This window comes from Rissa tridactyla, chromosome 4 (genome assembly GCF_028500815.1).
Source record: "Rissa tridactyla isolate bRisTri1 chromosome 4, bRisTri1.patW.cur.20221130, whole genome shotgun sequence".
NCBI lineage: Eukaryota > Metazoa > Chordata > Aves > Charadriiformes > Laridae > Rissa > Rissa tridactyla.
The window spans coordinates 78,812,051-78,831,212 of NC_071469.1; the positions used below are offsets into that span (position 1 = coordinate 78,812,051).

General features: G+C 38.7%; 1 protein-coding gene across 5 annotated transcripts in view; it reads right to left on the reverse strand.

The window, feature by feature from the left end:
* ADCY7 (adenylate cyclase 7) overlaps positions 1–18,930 on the reverse strand; it is a 67,718-nt gene extending 48,788 nt beyond the window's left edge. For 2 of the 5 annotated variants that reach the window (XM_054198434.1, XM_054198437.1), the window contains exons 1-2: positions 18,840–18,921; positions 12,253–12,381 (exon numbers count right to left, since the gene is read on the reverse strand). The gene's annotated coding sequence lies outside the window, so the exon portion shown is untranslated. Of the gene's footprint in view, positions 1–12,252; positions 12,382–17,972; positions 18,413–18,613; positions 18,761–18,839 lie in introns of those variants that run through there. The other 3 variants (XM_054198435.1, XM_054198436.1, XM_054198438.1) reach the window with 3 other exon arrangements.
* Between the last annotated feature and the right edge of the window lie 232 nt (positions 18,931–19,162).

Sequence of the window (19,162 nt, forward strand, 5' to 3'; positions counted from 1 at the left end):
CAGGCGCCTATTTTCCCAGCAACAGCTTGCAGGCCATTTTCATTTTGACTGAAGAACATTTAACCAGTTACATTATAAGCACCACACCTTGCTGCTATAACAGCAGTTGCTTTTCACACCTACTAAATTGTTATTTGCGTAATATTGAGCTGGTGGATCAATGCTGCACCTGTAGCACAGACCTGCTTTACCATGTTTTTTTAAAAAAGAACCTAAACTTTACCAAGCTAAAACTAAACTTTATCAAGGCAGAAAAAACCCTACAGTACTAAAAAAAAAAACAAAAACAAAACAACTCTTCCTTTTGCTCCTTAGTAATGCCTCTGTCTGTGTAACCTAAAGCAAAGGAAAAAATCTTGAAAAATTCAAGTATTATTTTTTCAAGATTTTTCCTTTGCTTTAGGTTTGGAGTATTAAAGCACAAAGAAGAAGAGAACATGACAGTAGCTCTTGGTGAGTTTTAGGGAAACTTCATTAGCTTCAAGAAACAACAAATTTCACGTAACAGAAACTCCAGAATGGAAGGATAGATTATTTTTGTATTATGAAACCCCAGATTTATCATACTTCACCAAAGGTAACATTTCTTTAGACCAAAGACTTCCAAAATGGTTTGATTCTTCCCAGTTTTATTCAAGACATCTGTTCACTGACCATTCACCAGCATATTAAATAAACTGTGGAAATCTAGATTTCACAGTGATTATGGAAATTACACAGAAGTTAACGAAACACCAGTTTTGATTGACTCCTTTTTTTTTTTTTCAAAAAACCAGCCTCCTTCATTTTTTTTCTTTTGATCCAGTTATGAGATACACTTTGTATTCTGACCAATAGTTGCATTTTTTAAACATCAGTAAAAATTATTAATGATAATAGCTTTGGCTACTATTTTCAAAAGTGTTTACACTATCCTTACTCAGACTTTATGACTGGTTCAGTGGATGCTTCCACAAACCTCTGTAAAGAAACACTGCAGTGCACCAAGGGTTTCTGGTTATCTACGTAGTTTATTTATTAACTTAAAACTATAAAGTTGCCATGAGTCTCAAGAGTTCACCCTCCTAGTGGGCATAACAGCAGCACCAATATTGCTGGAGCCCTAATCTAAATGTTCATCTTGAATATCCACAATTGTAGAAATATCTTAATTCAGTTCAAATTAGTCAAATTTACACTAAGTGAAATATTTTACAGGAAATCTCTTGTATCATTTTTGACTGACTTCACTAATAAATATTCTGAGCTACTGACACTCATTCAAAGTCTTTTTGGGCAAAATATAGTGGCATAATGTGTACCTGGTACAGTTTTGGAAGTATTCCATATCAAATCCGTAAAAACCACATTTCATTACAGTAATTATAACTGAAGAAAATGATCGTAAGACAAAAATGTGATTATTAAAATATCATGCAATACTTCAGCTATATCTTAACAGGCAGATCCTTCAGATACCATTTTGTAACACTGCGAAAGTTATTTCCCCCTCAGCTACAAATAGTCTGTATTTAAGAACTCTCAATATTTTCCAGAAATGTTTAAAATAGGTTTCATGTTATCTTTTTAAAAATTAACAATAATTTATAAAACAAACTAAAACTATTACAAATACTAAGATGCTTCTTTCTACTGCCTGGCTAACACTTAACAGATCTTCTAAAAGTCACTTCCATGTTATCCTAAATGACAGTATAAGGAAATAGAAATTGAACTGATGCTTAGCTTAACGTTTACTTTATTCAGAAACATACAAGACAGTTTACAGTTTCTACATTTATATTGTAGAAACAACATAATTGCTTAGGAACAAAAAAAGAAACTCAGAACAAAGCAAACAATATCAGGTAAAACTGGCACTACTTTCTCTCCCATACCACCTTCAAAATTACATTGAAAACCACAAGAAGAGTCAAGAGTGTATCGATTTCTCTCATAAAAGGGATTTCAAAATTCCTAAACTACAACAGGAAGGAGCATGCTGACTGTATGTGTTACAACTCGCTGAACAGCCTTCAGTTCCCTTCTCCATTTTATCTCTTGTTGCATTTGAACTTTGCTACCACTGTCTTACAAACTCCCATGAAATGATGTCCTCTGGATACACCTAGAAAACTGGATTTTTACACAAAGACTGGTCTCTGGGGAGTAATATTTAATTAATGCAGTAACTATTCCCTGAATGCAGGAAGTTTGAAGAACACACGCATGCAGAGCAAATCTTAAAAGTACTGCTAAGAAGCTCTCCAGGAGTTTCTGGTACAATCTTTCTTGCTCTGACAGGTCTAAAGGTTATGTAGCACTGCTGGATTGATTTTCAGTTTCAGTAATTAGAGTTTTTCTACCTGGTACAGGAAGTTAATTAAGAACTTAGGAAACAGTAGTTCATATTTAAACTATTTCACATCTTAAATTGCAACTTACTCCTTTAATAAGCAAATGCAACAACAGAAACATCATTACTACAAGGCAGTTTCAAAGAATACTCTTGCAGCTGCAGCTCTCCAGCTTCAGCGGAAGCTATTTGGCAAAACCTAGCGTGGGTCTATCTGAAGCTCTGTTTCTCTCAGCACATTCATACTGCTGTCTGGTTTACACATGTACCTTGACAAGGCTGGTAGTGACAGCCATTTACACCCAAACTAGCTTGAGTGAAAAGCGCTATAGAGTTGAAACCCTACAGGATCAACCAGACAGAAAATGTTACAAACTAATAATGCAACAGCTCAACTATTCACCTATAAGCAGAACAAATGGCATAATGAGATAAAAAATTAAAAGTGACAGAAATTCAGAAATTACAATCTAGGAGGTAACTATTCAAAACCGAGAAAAAGCAATATCCTTTAATGAAAATGTAATTAAACTATACAACTAAATTCCATAAAATCACTGAGTTTATATTTTAATGTTGGGAGAGGATATAATAAGTTTTTATGAACACTATACACTAACAAAATTAAAAATAATAATGGACTTAAGCCATAGCCCTAAGATCTGACCTGCTGGTAGTTTCCTAAAAGAGTCAAAGACTTCACATTGTACATAGAAACACAGTGCTCAACCAAAACCCATGCTATGAAGCATGTCAAGAGCAGATCTGGGAAGAAAACCCAGACTCGGTAGTTCACTGGCCAAATCTTATCTGGTAGATCAGGGAGCTCCTACGGGAGCATAAATCACTCACTTAATTAGTGTCACAGCCATTTCCGCGCTTTTCAAAATTCTGATTACTTTTAACTTTCACTGAAGTTGTTCAGCACAGTTTAAGACCAGACTTGAAATCCAAACATTGACAAAAACCCAAGAACGATATTTCAACAACCACATCCTCTGGTTAAAGCATAATAAATTCCAGAGGTACTTTTCTCGCCTGTAATCCCGTCTTTCCATCTTGTGCACATACAAATTCTCAAAACCTTCTGAAGCCCTTAGCCCCTGATGAGAAGGATGACCACTGTGGTTAAAGCAAAGAACACAAAATACGTTTGCTAGCTTTTGGCTCTCCCACAGATTTCCTGCTGTTGGCCTTTGAGCATGTGGTATCCTTTTTTCTCTCCCTGAGGAACTGATCTAATACCATCATCTACCTACAAAAGATGCCGGCAAAATAAATGAATACTCACAGTTTAGGAATAAACAAGTCCCAAGCTGATAAGACACACATAATTTTGGATTATAACAATGCATTACAGTAAACATCTTTGTTGGCACTTAAATCTTTTGTTGGCCTTGATTCTCATACTCCCAGAAACTGATATAATCCATGGAGGAGAATGTCTGTTCAGCTGTGGCAGGAAGCACAATGCTGGGCTTTAAATATCCCATAAAATAATAATTAAGTTATTGTGTAACATTATTATATTAAAAAAACAAATATATAATTAAATAAGAATGCACGATGTTAAGAGTAGCAGAACATCAGTCCTTCAACTCCCACTGACAGACACAGCGGTTACAAAAACAACACAGCGAATCAGTGCTGTAAATTCAGTAAAAGAAGAGGGGGGAATCTTTCATTTAACACTGTTTTTTTCAGTAGCAAATGAAATCCGTATCTCTGAGCAATGGCAAGACAGAACAGTGGATGAAATCATGAAGTTCCTTTCATTCCTTTCACACGGTTGTAAGACGACCACTACTTTTGTTACGTATGGTTCAAGCTGACACATGCATCATTACCATCACTTCCTTATTTCTCAAGCACAACTCACTGCTCAAGCAAACAAACCTGAATATAACGGGGGAAGGGCCTACAAGTGAAATGAGAGGTATCACTAACAGGGATGCATTCAAATATAAGTACCTACTACAACAAATGCATGTTTATTCATAAAACACCACTCTCCCCTCCCTACACATGGACTTTAAATTAGTTTAATGAACAGAAATCTAGAGAGGAAACTTTTGCTGCTCATTTTAAACAACTAAACCCACAGGTCTTGGCTACAGCTCTGCAACAGGGGCTTCTCCAGTAATATTTATTCAAAAAGTTTCTCCTCCTCTTCCCCTCTCCCTCCTCACCACTCGCTCCTCTCTTGTCACCATACCGCACCATTCGTTACATGCATGTCGCAGTCAGATGAACTAAAAAATAACCATTTCTGTCTCCTAGTTTTTGTTTCTTTTTGCCTAATAGGCAGATGGGGTCAGTGATTGTGGGCAGTGCAGCTTTGTGGGCAGTGCAGCTGGCAGAGCTGAGAGTGGCCGGCTGTGGAGCAGAGGGCAGGAAGATGCTCCTTAACCTGAAAATGCTGCTGCAGCCATCATGGGAAGGAATTGTGCTCCCACATGTGCCCCGAGCTGAGGGACAGCCCAGAGAGATGCTAGGCAAGAGCCAGCAACATTAAAGATCAACTTCTCAGGGGAAAACAGACCTCTCGATGCCTTTGCTAAACAAGTAGTTAGGGTGGGCTGTAATTCTCTATTTTAACACCTGAAAAAAAGCCATTAACAGTTTGGTTATACCCAATCCATAATCTCCAGGAAATAGCCAAGAATTTAAAGAACAGGGACTGATAAATACACACCAGCAGGGAAGACTCACCCCAGTCAGACAGGCTCACCACATCTCTGAAAACCGGAGCTGTGAATGAGGAGATCCAAGATGCTTTCCCAGACTAGGGAGGAGAATCGTAATTGCATCATTTTTCTAAGATGAGCAGTGTCAACGATTTAGGCTCTGAGTCAGTACTGAGCCAGTCAATGCCCTGCGGTGGTCCCTGGGGCACTGTGCTATTAGAAGTGATGACTTTCACAACAGGCTGCCGAGCAGGATCCAAGCCAACTTACACTTATTTAAAAAAAAAAAAAAAAAAAAAAAAAGAGAGAGAGAAAGAGAGAGAACTGCTACTTTATTTTTCAGTAAGAGCAAGACATACTGCCAGTACTTTGGCCAACTTCCAGCAGCCAAATTACTGTTAATGTCCAGAACACTTTCCACTTTTGTCTGGGGCCCTCCAAGATGAGTAAATAAAACCTCATGTACTCTTATTTCTACCAACATTCTGCAGAAAGAAAAAGCCAGAAACAAGGCTGACTTCCTAGAATCACCCTGCAAACACCATCCACATCATCTGACTGCCCAGTTTATGCTTCCATCACTAAATCACAATTCAAGTTTGCTGTCTAAAAAAACCAATCATTTCATGGGGGGGGTGTGGGGGGGGAAGTGCTCTTTACTTCCGACTTACAACTGTTGCATGGCAAGACGTGCACCAAAAGCATCTGTGTTCAAGTGCAGGAAAGGAGGGAGGATTAATCAAAGGAGTTTCAAGATACAAAGAACTATTTAAAAAGCTTAGCTCATGCTTTTAGTCAAAAGGGAGTCAAGCACACCAACAGAAAAAATATCAATCATTTTGCAGTTCATAATATGCATTTTATGTATCTTACACACCCTTCCCCAGACAAATCTCAAAAACAAGTATTTTCACATGGGATTACCAGTCTAGAAAGACATACAATTTACCAATGAGAAAGAAAAGAAAAAGCCACAAACATTTATGTGTGTGTAGAGTGTTTCTGAAGTAACACACTCCCCAAATATTTACAGATCCAAAAGCCAATATTACACTAACAATTCCCTCAGACTATTCTCTTGGTTTTAAATTAAGTCATTTAACTGACTTTCACAAAGTTTTGCTATGAAATACCATGATGCTTGAAAGAGAAAGTATCTCAAACACAAAAATTTAACAAATGAAGCAGAAATCACTGAAATACAATATAATGCACAATATGACAAAGCCTGTATTCATATCTGTCACTAAGTCAGCCCACTTATCCAGGAGCTAAAAGCCAAGTGTTTCAGAGTAAGGAAAAACATAAAACATATGCAACCCTTCAGTGACCTAAATCATGCATAAAACAGGCACATCTACAGTTTTAGCAACTCTACGTATTACACACAGACATAAAAATGCTGTAACATTTATTTAAATCATAAAACACTGGTTTACACCCAGACTTCTACTACTTTATCACCATGTTAAGCCTACGCATACAGACACTACAAGTCAGAAATGAGGAAAGGAAAAGACAAAATGTAAGTGAAAATGTCTGGTATGTATTTTTGTTAAAAATTCTATGCAACTCCTTAAAATGACTGTAAGTAGTTACTGTTTGATGACAGATGTACTCAGGCACATGTATGTTGGATTATACCAATACCATCTCTTTGCTAAGTATACATATAAGCATATTCAAGAACATACAAAAAAAACACGTAAGAAAATAAGTTGAAATTAAATACAAGCAAACAGTCAAAGCTTAAATTTCAAAACATTATGATCGCTCCACAGTGTTTTTACAAAAAGACACAACTGCTTTAATAGGTTCAGTGACAAGCATAGAAGGAGACTGTCTTTTGAACTCCACCTAAAGCTGAGAGTTTGTGTAAACAAAGTATGTGGGGGAAACACAGCAGATTTGCAAGAAAGCTACTAACAGGTCAAGTAATGTTCCAGAAAAAATCAGTAGGATAAAAGAAAAAAGCATCCCATTAGAAAACAAATTGTACACTGTCAGTAACAGACATCAAGTACAAATTAAGAAAGCATTAAGGAAAAGTTTTTATATTTATACAATAGCTAGGGACAATGAACATAGAAACTAACATTCACTGAACTCTCTACCCTAAACACTGATTTATGAAATCCTGATTTCTTAGACAGGATGACACACAAAAGTAGTAAAACAAAGTAAAATCAAAGCTGCAAATCAAGCATCCCAAGAACAAGACATATTTTACATGTACTACGAATACTAGATGTCTGCTGTATCAACATCATGGCTGGAAATAAATCTGTACTGTGAACATAAAGCAAGAATTCAAGTCACCCACAATAAACAAATATTAAGATTTACAGAAAATTGCATTCATGACAGATACAATAATTAATACATCAATTCTTTTAAGTGTTGTTTGATTATAAATTTCCCTGAAAGTATCCTCCCTTGGATGAGATAAAGCCTGGAAGTTAGCACAAAAACATGCTTAGAAACCTATAATTTAAATAAAAAGCCATACGTACAAGTCATAACTGTGAGAAAAAAGGCTGAATTAAGTACCATTACATATGTATGTAATTCTAACGTTTCTTCCTGTGGTTTATACTGTAAAGGCAGATTGCAGCACTGCAGTGGAGCTCTCCCCACTCCCAAGGAACTCTGATCGTGGCCGTGCATGACCTCCCCAGAGCTGATACAGAGCAGATCAGAAGTCTGATCCTTCCCCCTTACAGACAGGGAGCAGCATTTGGCCTCATGACTGCTCCTCCTCCAAGCACCTGAGTGCCTTCCCTAGTCTGCCCTTCTTTTATGACCCTACAGAAAACAATCAGATGAAGTCAGTCTAAGGAACAGGGACGATTCAGTGAATGATGCATCAAGGAACTCAGACTACATGGTAAATGCAGGTCAAGAAATCCCAAATAAGAAAAGGCATATTCTTATTCTGGCAGAAGTCAAACAAAAGAAAAGCCAGGAAGCTCATCAATAAAAGTAGACGTTTGTGTCAGTACTCCTACTTCGAGAAGGTTGTACCTCTAATTCTTGTTCAGAAATTAGTCTCTTGCACAAACAAGCTATAGTGAAGTAGAAAACCAAGGTAACTGCACCAATACAAAATCATATGGCATATTCCAGAAGAATATAATCTTAGCCATATATTTCTTCATTTAATGTGCTTGAAATCTAAAATTAATATTTCATTATAGGGAAATATATGTAAAAGTGTAAGTCACAGGCCCTAGGAAAGTGCTTAAAAGTTTGCTGACTTCTCCATTAAGACAGGAAGGAAGTTATAAGAATGATTTAGTCCACTGGCTCACAAGGTTAGTGATTTATCAGAATATTAATGATAGCAGACATTTTTAGTAGACACTAAATCACAAAATTGCGTTTTAAACAAAGCTTTTAGCACTTGACCGCAGAGAAAAACTCAGCTTAGGCCAAAAATAGATCAAAATTCATAAGGAAAGTGAAAGATGAGCCTTACAGTTTTGAAATGCCCTTTTTTTTTTTTTTGAACGACTCATAATGAAAAACTGTGTTTGCCAATATTGCAAGGAGGGTGCTCCCCCCAGGTTACTATCTCATTAAAAAAAAAAAAAAGCTTTGTTTTCTTTTTAAACAGAGAAAGGGTAGGTGCATAGAATCACTTTTGCCTACCTATCCATTCTGTTAGCTATATATCAGCACACAAAAGAATTAATAATAATGAATAGGGAATACAGGAGCTTAAAACTAGACAAAACTACATCTTGGGATCATTCTGACACAGGTATTATTTCCAACCAAAAGGCATACAACGCAGTTTGTGTTCTACAAACGGTCTGTCCGAATCATCAAATTATCCAAATTTTAAAGATTTTTTTTTTAAAGGCTACCATGCTAAATAAAACTAACTACCTAGTTACACAAATAAATTATTAGTTGATCAATTAAAACATGAGGACTAATAGCATATAAAAATCTCCCATAGTAACTGACAATGTACAAACTCATAGCCCTCCTGATAAAGGAAAGTAGAATAACCTGTCTCACACTTGCCTTCTGTAGGATAACATTATATACAGGTAGTAACTAAAGCATTTTACCTTGTTCCCTGGCAACATTTTGTGCAATCATCCTCTTATGTTAGAATGCAGACCTCTTACCTCCCCAATTATTGTCTAAAAAGTAGCGTGGCTGTAATTTACTGAGTTCCTCCCCTGATGTAAGAATATATGTTTATGTTAGAAGACATACGTGCAGCCTGACCGCATACGCCTCTGAAGTGGTTGAGGAAACAATGCTATCATAAGCAGCTCTGCTCTTATGACTATCACTGGAACCTACATAAATAATCTGAAGTTCAGCTGGACATTACTAACACTCTTTAAACATAACATTTTTTTGTTCAAGAAAGGAACAGCCTTTGTTAGGAAAGGCTGCTGAACAAGACATCATTAAAGATCATCCACAATTACTTGGGCCGTTCCCTAGCAGAACAGGTGGTTAGTGCTTATAAAAACCAGTTTTTCAGGTCTGAACTCAAATTGTGTGGTAACCACGCAACAGACCACCTAAGGGTTTGCAACAGACCAGAGGGTCACACAGCAGCAGAGGGAACAACAAGAGAATGGAAATCTGCTTGGATCCTTCTCATGAAGGAAAGAAGAGCCGGTGCTGGGGGCGTCAAGTAAAGGGGTACTTGACGTCAAGTACGTCAAGGAATGGGGACATGGGAACTCTGAAAAGCATTGACCAAATCCCAAAGAACACTCCAAAGAACGGAGATACAGGGAACAGCATGCAGTATAGTTTGTTTTGTGCTGACCATCAATATGCAGCATCACCTGGAAAACTCCTTTAAAAATTCCCCCCACAGCTAGCTATGTATTTTTGTGACTGTCAGCTATCTCATGCCTCCCAGAGCTAAGCGCTCCTAGCAGATGGGACTTGGGAGAAGTTTACTTCAACCAGATGCAGAAAGTCAGCAGCGATTTTAAGGTCCAGGGCAGCCGTTCCCAAGGTCCAGGCTCAGTGAGTGAGCCCAGAGAGGCAGCACCCAGAACCCCAAGGTGCTTAAAGCACTCACATATGAGGTGAACACAAATACAGCTAGCTGGTGTCTAGAAGAGAATGCATGAATCAGGGTGATAACACCACCACTAGCATACAAGTGGAGAAGTTATTAAACATAAGCCACAACACTGAAAAGAGAGATGAAGTTGTTCCCCACTCAGGGCCTGCCCACTGCTAGGCCACTGCTCTGAGAGCAGGGTTCAGGTCACAGCAACTAAAAAAGTATTTCTGGACAAGTGATCTCCAATGGGTTAGGTAGCTGCATGCAAAAGTGCTTTTACAGTGCACCAGGTTTCCAGAAAACATGCGCTGTCTTTCCCCTTTTGGTATCTCCAGAGTCCCCATCTCAATGTTATCACTAACCTCGCCTGACTCTGCATCGGGGCAAGTTTTTCCCAGGTCCACCATAGTATTATTATACAATATAATTAGGTCTCTTCTGCCTGCAACCCACAGTTATCCCATTTCTGTGAGGGCAGTTAAAGAAATCCTTCCTCATCCTCCCTCTTGAAAGATCCTCTGTTTCTAAGGGGAATGTTTCTCTAGCATGTAAGAACTGCAACACCGCACGCTCTTTCCAACTACTCCAACTAAACTATGTTTTTCAGCGTCCTGAAAGCTATGGTGAATACACTGCACTGGAGAAGTACTGCCTCACTCCTTGCCTTGGTTTAAATGAGAAAGCAAATTGACTGATTCCCAGCTTTCTGATTCCCAGATTCCCATACTTTCTACAGCCAACACTCCTCATACTTACCAGCCAGTAATAAGTTTGGTTATTGGGGGTTTTTTTTGGCAAGTGCTTCTTAAAACATTGGTTATCCATTTGTAAATGCACAAGCCCAAACAGAGATGCCTGGGATACTGATACACAAAATGTGATAAGCAGCCATACAGAAAGATAAAAAGAAACAAGCACAGTATCTTTTAGATTCTGCAGCCTCCAGAAATGATGATTTAGTTCATTTTCTTTATTTATAGATATACATGTATATGTATCTTTATATATACATGTACATATTTTCATTGGCAGCAGAGACAACTGCAAGAAAAGCCTAACCATCACTGATTAAGGATCCATATTTCAATGCAGTTCAAAGTAAGTACAGCATAATGCATTTCTAAATACAACAGCCCGCATAAATGTAGGCCAAAAATTAATTCAACATGTAAAACAAGTGTTTAGTGCTAGTCTAGCAAACCAGTTTAGCTACAACTACATCCAAATTCCCTGTGTAAACATGCTTGATAAACAGTTATGGAACACAGCCAATATAAGAAAAGAACAGCTCTTAATTCTTGCCTAAATCTGCCCAGAATCTTGAAAAACAAAATTTCCCGCTTTGTTCTTCCTATATAGTATTCATGACTTGTAATTTAAACTCCTTTATCTAGCAACATTGTTAATTTATTGCTCTGTACCTGACCAGAAGCAATTAACACCCGCATGTAGTTCTGCTCACGCTGACAACCTGTGGCACTAAATCATGTTCTGCAACTCTGCAAGTGAGCTCTGAACATGCAAGTAATCAACACGTCAGCTCGCCGGGGAAAACAAAACCGCCTCTGTGGAATTTTGCCTATTGTGGCACTGCAAGAACTGCATGAAATATTCTTTACAAAGTAACAATACTGGGTTTTTTTCCTATTTCTTTGAAAGCTAAACATGGTGTTTATACTGCTATCAGATTAAATTCTCACTTTCTCAGAGCAACTCCTAGCTTTGACTACCTTCCAGCAGCTGTGAATTTTGTATTATATTACATGCAATAAACACTGCACTTTCTTAAGTGAATCATAATATATGCCAACACAATTATCACTATAGTGCTGCAATGCATTTTCTGCCTTATTTTAAAAGTGCAGCATCCTGAGGAAAAAGGGAGTTGGGGGGCTTGTAACTGTTATTGTATTACAATCAGTAGACTAGAAATAAAAAGTAAAAAGTACTAAATCCAAAACAGCATACTCCTCAGGAACTTACAAAAAACTATAGGTGATTTTTAAGAAGTACTACTGTGAAATATTTTCACATTCATTTCCTGCTGTACAAGTAATGCAGAGGAGCAGAGCTCTTTCGTAAGAAGTACTGAAATTGGCCTAACAATTCAATTGGCAACACCTCAAATCAAAACACAGTCCAGGTCACTTTTCCAGCATGTCTATAGAAGTATAACTTACTACTTGTATAACTAGGAGCACAGTTTTATAGTGCGACCACTGCCGAAGAGGAGGGAACTGTCTCCGTCTGTCTCTCAAGAAGTTCAACAGTATGTTCTTGTCACTTCCTCTAGCCTGGCTGTTCTGTTCCTACAGAGGGGAAAAAATAATAATAAAATAAATAAGCAGACTTTAAAAAATGCTTATCCTATTAAAAAAATAGCTTTTTGTCCTTTTAGTTCCATGAATCAGTGCACCAGCAGGTCAGATGGATACCAGCGCTGACTACAGGGAGGGTAGGGAGCACAGGGGCAGGAAGAGAGCAGCGCTGCCCACTTTAGTGACAGCTGCTCGTTGAGCCAGCTTAGCTGCACCATAAAAATCATACCCTTCATCGCTTTTACTCCTGCATTTATATTCAAAGTCATATAAGAATATTTCTAGAAAAAAAAAATATTTTACACAGACATTATTAGTCATTTTTACATAACTACTGAGTAGAAAGGATTTTAAAGTTCTCAGGACGTTCCCAAAAGAAAGCTGTGCCCTCCCGTACATACACAAGCCCTTGCTGAAAAAAAAAATAATTGTTAAATTCATGAACTACATGGATACTTCACAATAGAGCAAAATCAGGCCCAAATCAGCCCCATCGGTGGGCTGAAATAAACCAGGCCATTAATCTTCGAGTTGTAAATCCAAAGAAGTATGCTTTGCCTCCATTTTTCTCCTGTCTTCTAACAAACTGCATAGTGCCTACATATACTAGTATATGTACTACACATAGAATAAGCAGGACAGTAAGAACTTGGACAATTACAGCTCCAGAATTGATTCACTGGCTTTATCCATGATAAGAATTTTTAAAGCATTTTCACCTCAAAACCCAGTTCCTGAATAAAATGTACTAGTAGTGACTACATCCATTTCTTACGCCCTCTGTCATTAATTCTAGTTTATTCCAATAGGTGTGTATCTCACAAATATATAAATATTTGTTTCCTTGGCATTGAAACGACCGCTGCCTTCATGGCTGCAGGCTGAAGCCACCAGCAGAGGAGGAGCAGAAGATCAGGCAGAAAGTGTCAGGAAGTGAAAAAGTTTTGATAGCTGTACCCCAGCTTCCTTTCAAATGAGGAAATTGAAACTGAAATTCTGCTCTGCTACTGGAATTTATTTTTTTTATTTAGTCACACATAAGTTCAGTAGCAATAACAGAGAAAAAGATGCAGACACACAGAAAAGCCCCAGTACAAAGTTTATCCTCTCTCAACTTGATCGGAACTGGTTTTTTTTCCCCACAGCCTGACTAAGTTTGAGCTTGTTTCAGCAAGCAGGCCCTGCCTGAAATATCGTAACAGATGGGACTCAGGTTGACATGAGCCAGGTGCTAAGAATATCTGGCATTTAAACGATCAGAGTTTTATTGCCCATTTCCATCAATTTCAGCTGACTTTGAATAAATGCCAGTGAGCTTGGTCTGCTTGAATCCACCTCTGATGGCTCCTTCCCAGCTGCACTCAATACTCAACCCTTCCACGCACTTTGTCATTCTATTGGCACCCTCATTTCCTCACCATTTTGGTTACTTGGAGAGAAAACAGTATCTGAGTAAGAATTAGTCACTGCTAGGTGGTTTGATCATCAACTAGTTCTTTAAAAGAACCCCCTAGTATGAATGTATTATATTTTTGTATAAATAAAGCAGAAAACATAATGTCGCAGATTGGACATTAAATAAATAATGAATAAAACCTAGGCTATATTACAAATTAAGAGCATCTTACTAAAATATTTTATTCAACTCATTGAAATGCTAACTCGCCATTACTAGTCATAACATAACTTCATAAAGTGAAGAGTAACAAATTAAAACCAAAGTTATACAGTCACATGTAGATTATTTCTACATTTATCTACCTATAAAACACTTACAATATTGTCTCCTTCCTTGAAATAAAGCATGCACTCTTAAGACTTTGCAACTTAAAGTCCTTTTAAAACACTTTCGTATTGATTATATTACAAGAGTGTGCTTGCAGCTTTATAACCAGCTATTTCCAAGGCAGCATTATTAAAAAGAATTTATTGCAATACTTGCTGAACATAACAAAAAACCCCACATTCCTTTCGTTGTGGGCTGAATGACAACTCGCATGTCAAACTGTACTTGTTTCTATATCACACAGATCAGAAGATGCTACAAAGCCCTATCACTACTCTTAAGCAAACTGTGATGCAGGACACAGGAGAACAAGTCTGAAAATGATCTCATTCAATTACCTTTACCAGAAGGCCCTGCAAGCTACCTGAGCAGTGCACACATACGGACACGACAGCACACACAGACATACACATAGCACTGCGGCACTTCGAGGAGAAGATGCCAGAAACAGCCAGCCCTATTCAAAGAAACTTGTCACCTTACTCTGACTTACACTGTTTGTTACAGCCTTGGTAATCTTTGTTATTTCTGTTTTTAACTAGAACATGTTACTTATTCACTTAGTTCTATGCCCAGAAACAGAAGTTAAACACACCCTGTTTGTTCCTTCTCTCTAATTACAGACCAGAAGCTACTTTTAATGCTGAAAGGAGGATTGCAGAACAGCTGTTAAAGAGAGGAACATTTTGGCCATTAGCTGTAAAGGAAGCTCTTAAGAAAAGTGGTACGTGTGGCTCCACGTCACGAGAGCCAGATTCGTCTTTGTTTCGTCTTTAAAGCACGAACAGAGCTGCAGCCTCTGAACTGCAGGGCCTGTGCTGTAAAAATCAAAACAGCAGCCTTGTTGCCACAGAAGAGGTGGTTTATTTGCCTTTTATAAAAATGCTCCTAAAACAGGCTACACAAAATGAGTAAGTTTGAAGGATACATTTTGATACAAACTCATGTCATAACTCCAAGCAACTGAGGTAAAGCAGTGCCTTGATTAGCAAAGGAACAGCAGCCCTGTGTTCTACTTAAATTTTGCCATTTATCTTTGAATAACCCAGACAAAATTATTTCACCTTTCACACCTTAATTTTACTAATTCTGAAGAAATAACGCTCAGCAGTAGCAACCTACACATGCTGTGCAGGAAATAGTATTACAGGATATTTACACTATTGTATGTTATGCTTATTAAGCAAAGAAAAACTCTTCCAAAGGAAAGATCAGATGCATTGGCTGCTCCTCTGCCTCCATACATGAACTACCCCGCTGCTTGGCACGGCAAGACAGAGCCTGGATCCTGCTCAGGGTGACTCTGGAAGACAGGATGGTATCAGAGGCAAAAGGCAAGCAACAGCAGTAGTTATTTAAAGTGATTTGCAAGTCTCTGGAGATAACAATGATAATGATTTTTATTATGAGATAAAAGTTTTATAAAACTATTTTTTTAAAGAGAGCATTTTTTCCAGGTGAAAATTGGTGTTTTTTTAAATAGGAGTATGAGGAAATCCCAGATCAATGTCCCTACTGTTTTCAGAACGCAAAATGTAAAATATGTTTTTCAGCAAACACAAGATATCAGCCACTCATGAAGTATACCATAATGATCTAAGGAAGAAGCTGCACTTCCGTATTTTAATACAAGATGATCTAACTACACAGTGGTTACAAACTATTTCACGCTGTAACATCCTGTCAGCTTAGCAAATAATCATCTTGAAACTTCGCAGATGCTATTATCTCCCTATTTACGCAGTATTCAGTCTTTGAAAAAACCGTTAGCTCTTCAAGTGGCTCTTTACAGAGACTGTATTTAAGAATTTGAATACTGATTGGGTTCTAATTAGAGAAGAAACCAGCAATCTTTGGCTCAGCCAGGTCCCATTTTTCATCTGAAAAACTTTTTTGGTTTAAGTAAGGTCTGTAACTCCACTTTAACAGCATGCCTAAATCTTTGTAACTGCTTTCGAACACAGATGCTTCTCACAGAGAGCACCAAATCCATCCCAAAAGAACAGCAGGAACCAGCGCAGACAGCAGCCAATGCTCACACACTGCTAGTGGAGGCAGGTCACACCTTGGTAAGCCAAAGCGGCACTGAAGCACACAACTCTTTGTAACCTAGACGACAACACCAATTCCACTGGCTATCTGCTCTTGCACACCTCCATTACCAGGTTGATTTCTTACAATAACAAAACAATCTTTGATTTTCACACACACACAAAAAATTCTATACAGAAAACGTCCCAAATGATACTTTCACTATAAAAGCCCTGCAGATGCTTAGTGAAGTTTGACTATTACATTTAATTAATCTGAAACACCAAATAAATCCAAGTAGACTGGATCCTTTTCCAGAAAGATAAAATGTAGCTTCAGCACAAACCATGAGAATGAGAAAGCAATCACTGGGTGAATCACTGCAACCTAAGTTTTACAGCCTTCATAATAAACAAAAAATCCAAACCAGTCATTTTGATAAATTCTGTAATGTTAAATCCAAGTCAAAGATGTAACCCATGAATAAATCTACGAATTCAATTTAGATTTATTTTTTTTAAATTCCACAGGGAATATTGTCTTTTTTTTAATCTAAGAACAACTGGCAATTACACAAACACACACATTAACAGAAGACAATGATCATCTGTCTCTAAGCTAACACCTAAACTAATTAGCTCTCAACCAGCACCTGCTCTTTCACTTAGCACAAACGATGAGAACATAAATATCCACATACATTAGGGAATGAAGTATCTTCCTTGTTTGCTCTTAATGGTGTTGACGTTAGCTTCATTAAGAAAAAAATTAAGAAGTTTAATGGCTGCTTTACAAGAACCCCCAATGACCCTAATTGCTGTTAGTAACGGCTTATGGAAGCATAAATAACATGCTATAAGGGCCATTAGAAAACAGTATTGGCTTACTGTTTTCAGAGTGGTATTCCACATACTCCTCATTTTCCATTCTACATTTCTGGATAGGGGGAAACTGACAACGCGTCAGTGACTTTAGCAAATACCGGTTTTAATGTCAACCACTGCAATGAAGATTTTCTTCAAAAGTACTTAGTACACTACACACACGAACATGCCATAAGTACACTGACTGTACTTATGGTTGTACCACAGACCTGCAACACATTCTTCTTCCACCTACAGGAGATCGTATAAAAACTTCCAGATCAGGACTTCAACATTTGAAAGGTCAGGATACCTGAATAAGCAAACAAAACCTCCTAATACACACAACCACACCATCACACTGTTTATTTATTTCTCACCTAGACACAATCATTAAACCCTCCTAGAAACTTTCTCCCCTGGAATCCTGGTTGCTTAAAAATAATATTAAAAAATAATGATAAATGACACCACCACATCGTTCTTATTTATCCTCAAAATATATAATAGCTATAGAATTTCTTTGTGATACTTTTCTTTTTTAGACATAAAGTAAACAAGTTCATATCTCTTTTTTTTTAAAGGAGAGTTCCTTTTAAAAAAAAAAAAAAAAAAAAAGAGACCCACACATCATGAATCTTAGCACAAAGCAGTAAGGTCACTAATGCAGGTACAGTGACACACTATTTCCCACTATGAAGATGTTTTCATATTGCAGTATCCAGCACAGGACACTTTATTTCCTATAATAAATCACAACCACCTCAGAATCAAACCCACTTTTTAGATGCATTGGCATGAATTTCCCCTCCCTTCTATTTGCACAGCACTTAACACGGTGTGGTCTTGTGTCACGACCAAGTACGTCAGGCACACAGCGATACAAATAAAATATAACACACCTGACAGGAGAAAAGGAGACTTCTATGCTGAACCAGCTTCAAACATTACACTGCGTATTTACTTTGCGTGTCCAAAAATGTTTTCAAAGTGTCTTCACCAGTCTTCAGCACTTCTGCTGACCACATCCTTACTGGTCATAAAAGAAGTCTCAGGTTCAACAGACTTTAGCATGCTCCTGGGTCATCGGTGACAATATGTCCCTGCTATATAATATACTTTAGCTGCACCCGCAAACGTAAGATCCTAGCAATAACGGTCAAATGCTGTAGTATATGTATTAAAGGGTTTTAATCCCTTCATTAACACAGAGCACTCACTTGTTACAGAAATGCCATAACATGTCCTAACGAGATTAGAAATGATTTACCTATTCAGCAGCATAAAAGACACGAACCAGCCTTCTGCAGATATTTCAAGTTCCCCCTGGATATTTAAGCATCTCTTTCAGCAATTTAAAGCCCTATCACGCTAAAAAAGTACAAAAAGGACCCAAAACACTCTGTAACGGAAAAGTTGGCTTTTGAGCGTATTACTATGCAAAAAAAAAAAAAAAAAAAGAAGCCAAACCCAAGCGAATAACTTCTCCATTCATCCGGCGCGCAAGAAACGGGCGTAAATTACCGAGGCCTCCGCCACTTACCAGATCTGCCCTTCCTAAAGCCGAACAGAGTTTGGAGAAAGGTTTGCGGGCCTGAAAATCGGTCCGCTGTGCCCCCGAGTGTATCGAGCGGCGTAATAAGGGGTGGTAAAGAACCGTGATACAAGAAAGTTAGTCAGTCTTCGAGGCTTTCGTCTCCCGCCGCCCCACTCCGCGGGAGCGGGCCTGCCCACCCCCCAGCCCTCACCCTCCCCTCACCGCCTCTCACCTGCGGCCGGCGGAAGAGGAGCAGGCAGCGGCGGGACAGCGGGTCAGGGCTGGGGCCGAGCGTTCCTCCTCCTCCTCCTCCTCCGCCGCCGCCTGAGGTGTCTCTGAGGGCGGGACGCGCGCGCCGGTGCCCGCGCCCCGCCTGCCCCCTGGCGGGTGGCGGGGCCGCCGCTGGTTGCGCCCCCCCCCCCCCCCCCCCCGCCTTCAGAGGCGTCTCTGAGGGGGCGCGGGACGATCGCCACCGCCTCAGCCTCCCCTCCAACACTCGCCGTGAGGGGGAGACCCTCGGCTACGCTCCCCCCCCTCAGGACGGAGGGGCTCCGG